General features: G+C 35.6%; 2 long non-coding RNA genes across 2 annotated transcripts in view; one reads left to right on the top strand and one right to left on the bottom strand.

Annotated features, from left to right (window-relative positions):
* Positions 1 to 2,538, bottom strand: part of LOC108449603 — a 3,276-nt gene extending 738 nt beyond the window's left edge. Inside the window, exons 1-2 of the long non-coding RNA XR_001865832.1 lie at positions 1,890 to 2,538; positions 1 to 1,326 (exon numbers count right to left, since the gene is read on the bottom strand). The exon at positions 1 to 1,326 is cut by the window's left edge and continues 738 nt beyond it. This is a non-coding gene — a long non-coding RNA (uncharacterized LOC108449603). The remainder of the gene's footprint in view (positions 1,327 to 1,889) is intronic.
* LOC108449602 overlaps positions 1 to 10,146 on the top strand; it is a 19,094-nt gene extending 8,948 nt beyond the window's left edge. Inside the window, exon 2 of the long non-coding RNA XR_001865831.1 lies at positions 5,108 to 10,146. This is a non-coding gene — a long non-coding RNA (uncharacterized LOC108449602). The remainder of the gene's footprint in view (positions 1 to 5,107) is intronic.
* The last annotated feature ends 1,113 nt before the right edge of the window (positions 10,147 to 11,259 follow it).

Genomic DNA, 11,259 nt, shown 5'->3' with positions numbered 1-11,259 from the left:
CCCCCCAAATATTACAGCCAGAAGCTTTCTGCATTTAAATGGAGAAAAAAAGGGCATAAAACCTACCACTGCTCCTGGAATCAAATCCAAGACTCTTCTTCCTCCTAAGTACTTTGTTTATTATATAGGTTTTTATATTTTTATTTCTAAATTAATGATTCTTGACTTCTCTTTATGGATGTCTCAGCAGATAGGCCCATGAATGCTTTCATCTCAGTACGTCCTATACACTCACTCCTCGAACAATAAACTAAAAACATTTTGTGTGGTGAGAAATGTGTACTTCATTATCTTGAGATAAAGGGAACTGAATTCTGGCATAGTAAGAACTAAACATTGAATAGAGATGAAAGATACAAATACAGTTTACTCCTCCAGCTGTATTTTAAAAGAATACAAAAATTTAAATCCTGCAAAGTTTTATAAGGTAGGTATCCAAAACAAGTCAATGATTGATTGCAGATTGATATAGGTTGTAAGCTTGGAAGTGAGCTAGACAATATAAATTTCCTCTTCAAAAATCTTGCCTTTGCCAATAGCCGTGCTGCCGTTCTCTTTGCGCTTTAGCCACATTTGCTTTTGGCTCCTGTCAGGGTTTCCTGCCCAGTTTGTTTAAGAGAAATGGGGAGTGCCTGGATTACAGCACACAGCCCAGCATCACACCTGAAACCAGCCCCCAGGCAGCCAGCATAAGATTTTAGCTGAATGTCACGTGCTCCCAGTGTGAGCTCTGTCCAGCTGCAGAGTCCATAAAGCTGTATGCTTTAAATACCAGCCATTGTAATGGCAGTGGTGCATTCAGTAGACTGTGAGGAATTACTATCAAGCAGATTGTTCCTTTATGCTTGTCTAGTCAATAAGGTTTAAATAATATCTAATTCAAATACGATACTAATCCATAAAAATTATAGGTAGGAAATACATCAGATTGAAATTATCTGTCTGTTCTCTAGCAAAGAAATATCTATAAATCCTAGAGCAAATCTACATCTTACCATGTACTTTTATGCCTTCTACTTTTGAGAAACATGAGGAACTTCAATCTTGCTTACAGGACAATCACAGTTACAGACAGTGAATAACATCACAGTTATTTACACTCACATGTCATAGGACTCTTGAGAGATTTCCCTATTGCTCCTTGGAAGGTTAAAATCACTTTTGGAACACACCATTGGTCCCCAAATAAAAGAGTAATAGGTCAGCATTTAATAAATATGGACATCAGTGTTTACAGTTTACCAGATATTTTTCCTTTATTGTCTATAAATATTGGTACACTTCTTCCAGGTTTATGAGCTATTATGTCCCAATAGTGTTCCTTGCCTGTAAAAGCAAAAAAAATAAAGCAATATTTACACAAATTATGTGCAAATATTATGCACATCCTGTGATTGCATGATGAATTATTGAAGGATACTTTCACAAGTATTGCTCATTAAATGTTAATCTTGTTGATTTTAAAATAGAAATAAATTTGAATTTAATGCCATCATAATATTAAGGCTTTCAGAGACAGACCATAATAACCATATGGATACAAAACAAAGACTGGAATTTTGAAAACAAATTATTACTTAGGAGTCCAGTCAAACTGCAAAGCAGCTGCATCATATCTCCCTTATGCTGTATGTACTGGTGTTTCACTAAAAGTGAATATGTTGCAATAGCATTGTTTTCTGCTTTAAAGTGTAGATTTGTTCTGCAATGCAGTTGCTTTGAATTATATTGATCACTGAAAGTCATTCTAAAACTAAGCATAAGAGAATTACGTCGGTGATCAATGGTGTTGATTTACGATGTCCATCATTATAAAATAAAATAATATATTATGCAAGGAAGATTTCTTATGTATATATAATTCATAAATATTTAATGAAGGGGAGTACCTAGAAACCAGAGTTTCAGTCTCCCACATGTAATAGAAGGCCTCCCAAAGATCTTGAATCAAAAAGTGAAAACTGAAAAAAGAAAAGGAAATTAATAAGACAAAAATAGCCAATGTAAAAATGATCAAGCTATTGTGTAGACATCCAGGCAGTGTAATAGATTCATTGTCATCTTCTGGTCCAATGGAAACATAACTGTGTTAGTGAAAAAGAATTTCCAGACAAATTCTTTGCTCATGCACTTTCCCAAGCACATACATTTATATATTTGTAGTGTCGCCTTGACACCAGATGCAAACTCACAGTTGGTCAGTAACATTGTCAGAGAAGGGCAATGCTTCCTGATGCATAATTTACAATATTGCTGATGTATCTTTATTCCATTCCTCTATACTGGAATGAAAGATCATTTTATGCAATCTAATCCTGGAATATCCAGGCAAGATGTCATACTTTGAACTACATTGTCATGACATTTTTCTTTCTCCTTTTTCCTTTTTATTTTCCATTCTTTTTAATTAATACACTATTCAGAGTGCTTTTAAACTTTTTCAGAACTCAGATCTACTTTTAATATTATGAAATATTCTTGCTGAATTAAAGCTATCTAGCCTATTTGATTTAATCAATTAAGATTTTTAAGTGCATCATAACTGTGCACAAAGAGACAACACTCATAAATCAGTAGTCTAAATTAATTGCCACACGTAGAGAGATGAAAGATACAAATACAGTTTACTCCTCCAGCTGTATTTTAAAAGAATACAAAAATTTAAATCCTGCAAAGTTTTATAAGGTAGGTATCCAAAACAAGTCAATGATTGATTGCAGATTGATATAGGTTGTAAGCTTGGAAGTGAGCTAGACAATATAAATTTCCTCTTCAAAAATCTTGCCTTTGCCAATAGCCGTGCTGCCGTTCTCTTTGCGCTTTAGCCACATTTGCTTTTGGCTCCTGTCAGGGTTTCCTGCCCAGTTTGTTTAAGAGAAATGGGGAGTGCCTGGATTACAGCACACAGCCCAGCATCACACCTGAAACCAGCCCCCAGGCAGCCAGCATAAGATTTTAGCTGAATGTCACGTGCTCCCAGTGTGAGCTCTGTCCAGCTGCAGAGTCCATAAAGCTGTATGCTTTAAATACCAGCCATTGTAATGGCAGTGGTGCATTCAGTAGACTGTGAGGAATTACTATCAAGCAGATTGTTCCTTTATGCTTGTCTAGTCAATAAGGTTTAAATAATATCTAATTCAAATACGATACTAATCCATAAAAATTATAGGTAGGAAATACATCAGATTGAAATTATCTGTCTGTTCTCTAGCAAAGAAATATCTATAAATCCTAGAGCAAATCTACATCTTACCATGTACTTTTATGCCTTCTACTTTTGAGAAACATGAGGAACTTCAATCTTGCTTACAGGACAATCACAGTTACAGACAGTGAATAACATCACAGTTATTTACACTCACATGTCATAGGACTCTTGAGAGATTTCCCTATTGCTCCTTGGAAGGTTAAAATCACTTTTGGAACACACCATTGGTCCCCAAATAAAAGAGTAATAGGTCAGCATTTAATAAATATGGACATCAGTGTTTACAGTTTACCAGATATTTTTCCTTTATTGTCTATAAATATTGGTACACTTCTTCCAGGTTTATGAGCTATTATGTCCCAATAGTGTTCCTTGCCTGTAAAAGCAAAAAAAATAAAGCAATATTTACACAAATTATGTGCAAATATTATGCACATCCTGTGATTGCATGATGAATTATTGAAGGATACTTTCACAAGTATTGCTCATTAAATGTTAATCTTGTTGATTTTAAAATAGAAATAAATTTGAATTTAATGCCATCATAATATTAAGGCTTTCAGAGACAGACCATAATAACCATATGGATACAAAACAAAGACTGGAATTTTGAAAACAAATTATTACTTAGGAGTCCAGTCAAACTGCAAAGCAGCTGCATCATATCTCCCTTATGCTGTATGTACTGGTGTTTCACTAAAAGTGAATATGTTGCAATAGCATTGTTTTCTGCTTTAAAGTGTAGATTTGTTCTGCAATGCAGTTGCTTTGAATTATATTGATCACTGAAAGTCATTCTAAAACTAAGCATAAGAGAATTACGTCGGTGATCAATGGTGTTGATTTACGATGTCCATCATTATAAAATAAAATAATATATTATGCAAGGAAGATTTCTTATGTATATATAATTCATAAATATTTAATGAAGGGGAGTACCTAGAAACCAGAGTTTCAGTCTCCCACATGTAATAGAAGGCCTCCCAAAGATCTTGAATCAAAAAGTGAAAACTGAAAAAAGAAAAGGAAATTAATAAGACAAAAATAGCCAATGTAAAAATGATCAAGCTATTGTGTAGACATCCAGGCAGTGTAATAGATTCATTGTCATCTTCTGGTCCAATGGAAACATAACTGTGTTAGTGAAAAAGAATTTCCAGACAAATTCTTTGCTCATGCACTTTCCCAAGCACATACATTTATATATTTGTAGTGTCGCCTTGACACCAGATGCAAACTCACAGTTGGTCAGTAACATTGTCAGAGAAGGGCAATGCTTCCTGATGCATAATTTACAATATTGCTGATGTATCTTTATTCCATTCCTCTATACTGGAATGAAAGATCATTTTATGCAATCTAATCCTGGAATATCCAGGCAAGATGTCATACTTTGAACTACATTGTCATGACATTTTTCTTTCTCCTTTTTCCTTTTTATTTTCCATTCTTTTTAATTAATACACTATTCAGAGTGCTTTTAAACTTTTTCAGAAGTTTAAAAGATCTACTTTTAATATTATGAAATATTCTTGCTGAATTAAAGCTATCTAGCCTATTTGATTTAATCAATTAAGATTTTTAAGTGCATCATAACTGTGCACAAAGAGACAACACTCATAAATCAGTAGTCTAAATTAATTGCCACACGTAGCAGCCTGCCAATAGCACATATAATTACCTTTTTGTTGTACAAGAGTGAAGATCAGAAGATAGAAGATCAGAAAGTTGCTGCTAGCATTAATGAGAGAAAGAAAAATGAGTATCTATGATAAAATGATTATAATGTTTGCAAATGTTGCAAAGCTGCATTCCACTTGCAAATTATAATTTTAGGGGTCTTCATGTTCTGTATGTATAGTTATCCCTCACATCAAGCATACCTCTGTTCTATTTCAGATTGAATTGTCAATTCAATGCCAATGAAGCAATGTCTTCAAGAGAAACTGACTGCAAAGAACAATTTTAGATGAAACCAGATCTACATGTTACTGACCAGTGAATGTAGCAGGAACAAAAGAATGGATTTCTTTAGTCTTTCAAATAGTAGCAGGTAGAAGACAAGAAGCTGGAAAAGAAAGAAAACAGTTAAAATGAAAATTTATATTGGTAACAGAAGATCACTTTCTAAAATTCAAGAAGCTCAGATCTATGGTGAGATGAAATAAACTGTGTTCTTCACCCCTCCTTTTCAAGTTTCAACCAGCGTAATACATGGATGTACCATATGGACCAGGTCTGTGTGGCCTTTCCATCCAAAGTAAGGTTCTGTCCTGCCTTCCTTTGATTAACTCAAATATTTTTGAAATCACTTTAAAGGTATCTATCAACTTTATTGGAATGGTTACATGGAATCTTGACTCCCTGGAAATCAGAGAGTGATGTCCAAACTCCAACTCAAAGAAGGAGTAACTTCAACATTAGATCAAAATATATCCAAAGGTGGATGTTCCCCAACCTATATAGGCAAACTTACTAACTTTTTAGATTCAAATTACAATTTTAAGAATTCTTAAAAAGGTTTGGAATTTGTAAAAAATTTTAACTAAGTTCAAGATTAAAAAACATCTGAATCAGGAAAGAAATTGTGCCCTTGCAGGCAGTTCCTGTTTCTCAGTCTTATCCAACCTAGAAAACACATGTATATGTATAGCATATATATAAATATTATTTATACACATATATACACTTTCCTGTCCCTGCAGTCACCATTCAGTCAAACAACTCCGCATTTGCTTCTTATTGGTCATTTTCTCTAAAAATGACTTGCAGTTGATGTTCTGTGTTGAACTGAGGTGGATTGGAAGAAGTGCTTGCATATTTTAGGGGGAAGTTGGTAGGGGAAGTTGGTAGAAAACATTGTTGGAACACAAAGATATGAACTTCAGGACCAGAATGGGCTGATTGGAAAAGATTTATTGAATGTTTTCTTTACAAGTAAGAAAGAATTTTGCAAAATGGTGATATAAAATTACAAATAATGGCAATGTTTTTACAACCACTCTCTGTTCTCCCTGGGGAGGTACAAAAAAGCACTAAGCAATGAAATGTTTTGGAAGAATTATTTCACATTTTTATTTGCTTATCATACTTGTACGTTACAGCTAACTGAAAACTTAGTTGAGGTGTAAATGTAGCATTTGGAATTACTATTTTTATTAATCACTCTTATTATTAGTTTAGCCTAACTTTAAATAGAAATTTATGTGATTTTTTTTTCTCAAAATTAACTGTATTTTGAAACTTTGAATTTTTACACAGATGTGTGGTCCTAAATAATATGTAGCTGAGATAAGTGTTTTTATCTCACCTTAAAATAGGTAGTTCAGAATATGTATTCAATAAAATTTTTCTTTACACATGTAGAATATGTGTATGGACATAATCTCAAAAGAGGCATTGCAAACAAGAAGAACAGGAATTATTGACAGGTGTAATTAATGATCTGGAGGAACTCCTGTATGGGAACTCGCTGTGAATATTAAAGGCAACAATTCCAAAACTTTTGTATAAGTAATTTGTGTAAGTAATATTTGCCATTTTAAAATCTTAAATAATCGTACTGTAGGCACAGGAACTCTGAAGGAGACTACCAGGCAGATGCACCAAGAACTTTTTCTTTCTCATATCTTAGAAATCTGCACAATATGTTGCAGAGGCTTTATTTCATTCTTGCCTTATCCAATTTCTTAAAGGTTGGAAAACTGGGTACCCTATAAAGATACAAAGTGGAAATGAACACAGGTCTTCTGACATGCTAGATTTCCTACTAATTTGTAACAAAAATTAACCTTCCTCTCTGTCTCTTTTTTAAAAGAAAAACATTAATGTTCTTCCTAAAAGACCAATATAAATACTCCAAGGCCTAAAGAGAGAGTCCCAAGTTGAAAATCCACATCTGACAAAATAAAATTATTCTGATCTTTATGAAAAGGAAGAAAGGTCTAGTGCTGAGTTGAACTTTGCAGACATTACCTGCAAAAGCCTCAAGGAAAGCAAGATTTTAAATACTAATGAAGTATTAACTAGCTGTGTGAGGCTGTAGAAAGGAAGGACTGTTTCCGTTACCTACGTTAATTTAATCTCTCATTTTGCTCCGTGCTGTATTGCAGAACTTTTTAAATTATAACTGGACAGATTTCAATCCCAAGAAAATCATGGGGGAAGTCCTCTTGAAAGCCATTTAAAGGCTCCTGAAGGAGTAGGAAATGATTGGGATCAGTGTAGCTCTGGCAGCATTAAAAGCCAGTGGTATTCTGTGCAATATTAAGAGGACCAATCATTCTGCATAACTCTGTGTTTTTAAGATCACATCTAGAATGTTGCATCCAATTTGGGGACACCAAAACTGGGAAGATTTTGATCAGCTGGAGCAGGTTGAGCAGAGGGCCACCAAGATAGCTGGGGCTGGATGCTGTTTGTGCTGTGAGGAGGGGGCTGAGGGAGCTGAGTTTGTTCCATCTGGAAAAGGATCACTGCAGGGAACCTAACAGGAGCTTCGGTACCTATGAGGGGGTTGCTGAGAAGTTTGCTGAAGCAAGACTTCTTTCCTAAGGTTCAGAGCTGAAATATGAAACTGGTCATAAATTTACATGAGAGAGGTTTTGACTGAATATAAGAAGAAAAATTATGAGGGTAATAACTAAAAATGGTTACTTGAGAGGTTGCAGATTTCCAAAGCCAACCATACGAAACCCTGAGGCATCTGGTCTGAATTCAGTGTGGACCCTGAGCATGACTTTAGGTTACAGACCTCCCAAAATCCTTTGCAATCTCAGCAATTCAATGATTTTAATGGCATCAGCCACTATGAGAGTCCTGAAGATGTTAAACTAAATACTTAGAGGCCTCACAGCTTCTAATGAATCATGCAGTGCATAGCCCAGTGATGTTCAGGTTTTGGATCCCTTCTCTGAGAGAGGAGTGTTCTTCCAGCAAAGAATATGCAATTAATCCCATGATGGGATTCAGTATTTTCCCAGCTAACTCGTAACGCAAAGAACTTTTAAGTGTCATTTGTTGCAGAGCTAGTGCTGTAAAGCTGCCTGCCCTGTTCTACTCTTAAGTCTCAATGTTGTATTTTTCCTAGACAGATGCCAAATTGATAAAAATCTGTTTTTTCTGCACAGCTGTTCCAACTGAATCCTCATTGCTACAACCACATTAAGAAACAAAGAGAGGTATTATGGTTGGAAGATTTTTTTTTCCTACTTAATATCCAGATCGTTGGTGTGAAGGTCTCTAGTCTTTGTTTTGGCTTCCACTTGCAAACTGGGCATTGACATCTGCTAATTGCTAGCTTCTAAGGGAATTTGGTTTAAAATATACTGTATATACAAGGCCAAATTCACTGTGTGTCACAAAGGCGAGATTGTTTTCTTTCTCCTGTTTTGTATTTACAGCTAAAGGAAATTGGAAGGAAACTGGTGACTATCATGAACTGGAGAGTAAGAACAACAATAGATATAATCAAATAAAACTTCACTAATGGATCCAGTTGCAAAAGATGATTTAGCAGCTGCTGTCTCAGAGCATGTACACAAGCCTCTTTTGATCCCAAATTTTGGACTATGTATGGACTAAAAAAGCTATAAAAACCAAATTTTTTTAAGACTGTACTACATCCAGAACCTTGCAGCCAAAGGCACACAGGAAGTACACCAGAGGCAGCTTAAACATAAGTATTCTGGAGCTACTCATGGTATATTTAAGAGATGTGCATCAGCGTGCAGTGGAGTTCCTGGGAGTTAAATGAGAGATAGACTGAAAAGGATACCTTACCTGCTGAAACTTGAGTTCAGCTCCCTGAGTTTCTCCTGCAGTAGCACAGCTGATGAAATCATCAGACCTCAAAGCAGAGTGAGATTTTTCCTAGAATCTTGCCCCACTGTGAAAGTAGGCAAATAGGCAGACCCTCATGACTCCTAATCACTTTCTGCGTTTTGTGAACGCAGATTTGGTTCTCCTTTCTCTCTTTAAATCAGAGGAGTTGTTCATAGCTTACCCTGCAGAGGTACTTTTGCAATTGGCTATAAGCAAAGCAGAAGTGAAGAGCTTTGTGAATGCCAAAAGCATGATTATTGTCCCACCCACACAAATGTTAAGCTGAAGTCACTAGAGTCTCTGGTGTGGAACTTTTATAAGCAAGAGATATATCAAAATGCAACAGTCACTATTGCCTGGAGCATCTAGGAGGTTACAGCTGCAGTGGAGAAGTTTGCTTACTGCAATTTTTTGTTTCACTTATTTGAATGTACTTTTTCACTGGAGTGTTGTGCCAAACATGACAGAGGCCTCATACAGAGCCCTGCAATCCTTAAATGCTCTTTCAATCTAATGCTGGTGCAGTAAAAAAAGGGAAAGTCTCGCCTCAGCAGCCCTGCTCCATTTTGAAGAACAGACAATGTGGGGTCACCCTCAGCTCTTGGCTTGTCCCCCTCATGGTACAGCCACCCCTTCCTTCACTATGACAATATGGAATGAAAAATTTATCTTCTAAAAATAGTCCCAGTTCACCACGTTAATTTCAACAAATTTTAAGATAGGGTTTAGTAGAGAAAACTGGCTTGCTTCCCTCAATTGTTACTTACTCTGTCATTGTATCTTATTTAATTTCTTTAGTTTATGTTCAGTCTTGGTTAACAAGATATTTCAGAAAAGACAAGTGGTTCTTCTGAGGCAGAAACTTTTTATTGTTACAGTGTAATCATGGTGATTTATATAATGGTGTCTGTTCATCTTACCTCAGAAAAAAAAAGAAAAGGTGGTAGAGTCACCCCTTTCAGTGTTGCAGTTTGTCAGCATTGCATATGTTATTAATGTCATTTAATTCTGATTTAGAATCAAGAGGCTTCACTTTCCAGAAATGCCCTCTAATAGTGAAAATGAGCTTACTTTCTCTATTTCCCTTCTTTAAGAAAACAAATAACTAAAGAAAATAAAATACCTGAATAAAATAAAAATAACTGAAAAAAAAAAATAGGTAATCTCTTGAATAAAGACAAAACTTACTATGAATTAAGCAAATTTTATCTTTTCAACGCTAATGCATTTGTAAAAGCAGTGACCCATTAGAAAAATTAAGCCTGTTAATGTTATGGCTTATGGAAAAATTCTCTAATATTTAATTAACAAAATACATATTTTTTTCCAAATTTTAACCATTTCAAAATGAGTAAAATATGATCCCAATTATCAAGGTCTGTAAGATACTTATAATGTTGAACATTGGTTATGATTCTTTGGAAACTCTATAGCCTTTTAAAACATTCTGAAATACAGAATTGTTCTTTTGCTAATTTTAATAAGAGCATATCCTGACACTTCATCAAAATTCCATACAACCTATTTCTGGCTTCATTTTATTAAATTTCATAGGACTTCTCCATAAAGTTTTTTGTCATATCTTGTTAGGACCCATATCTTGTTAAGATCTGATTAAGAAGAGTCTTGTGTTCCCATTTGTTCATATGCACCTTCTGGAGATGAACTCATGGTGTCACCAGGTGCTGTAATTGAGGGTAAATGTAAGATATTATTTGTTGGGTTTGCAGTGGAATTCTCTTGACCTTGAAATTCAGTTTTGTCTGATATACACATTCTGTAGTCAGTTTTGCAGAATAGTTTTTGCAGAAATATTTAGGAATGGGATGTCTGGAAGGTTATGCATTACCTAAAGCTCTCCCTATAGACATGATAGCATGGACTATGTGGCATATGCATTTCTCTCCACTACCCCCAGTGGAGAGAACTAAGTGTTGGGGTTTTAGGAGCTCTCCTGGGTTATTTTCTGTTAAAGGAATTTTCCCCATATGTGTTGCTAGGGGGACAAATTGCTGGGTATTTAAGAAAAACAAAGACCTAGCCATTGGGGATGGGGTACATCTGGCTACTCTTTTGTTTCACCTGGGTGTGCGGTCAGTCGGTCCCCGGCATTTTGGACTGGAGAGGGAGGCTGTTTTGTTGGCTGCTTTTCCTTCTCCCAGAGAAAACCCTGGGATCCCAAGCCCGCCTTCCCTGCCCCGCTGGGAGCCAGGCCGTGGCTGCCCCGC

The sequence above is a fragment of the Corvus brachyrhynchos genome, unplaced genomic scaffold (genome assembly GCF_000691975.1).
Source record: "Corvus brachyrhynchos isolate BGI_N302 unplaced genomic scaffold, ASM69197v1 scaffold28, whole genome shotgun sequence".
NCBI lineage: Eukaryota > Metazoa > Chordata > Aves > Passeriformes > Corvidae > Corvus > Corvus brachyrhynchos.
Note: the sequence above shows the minus strand (reverse complement) of the source record. Positions and strands in the feature narration are given on the sequence as shown.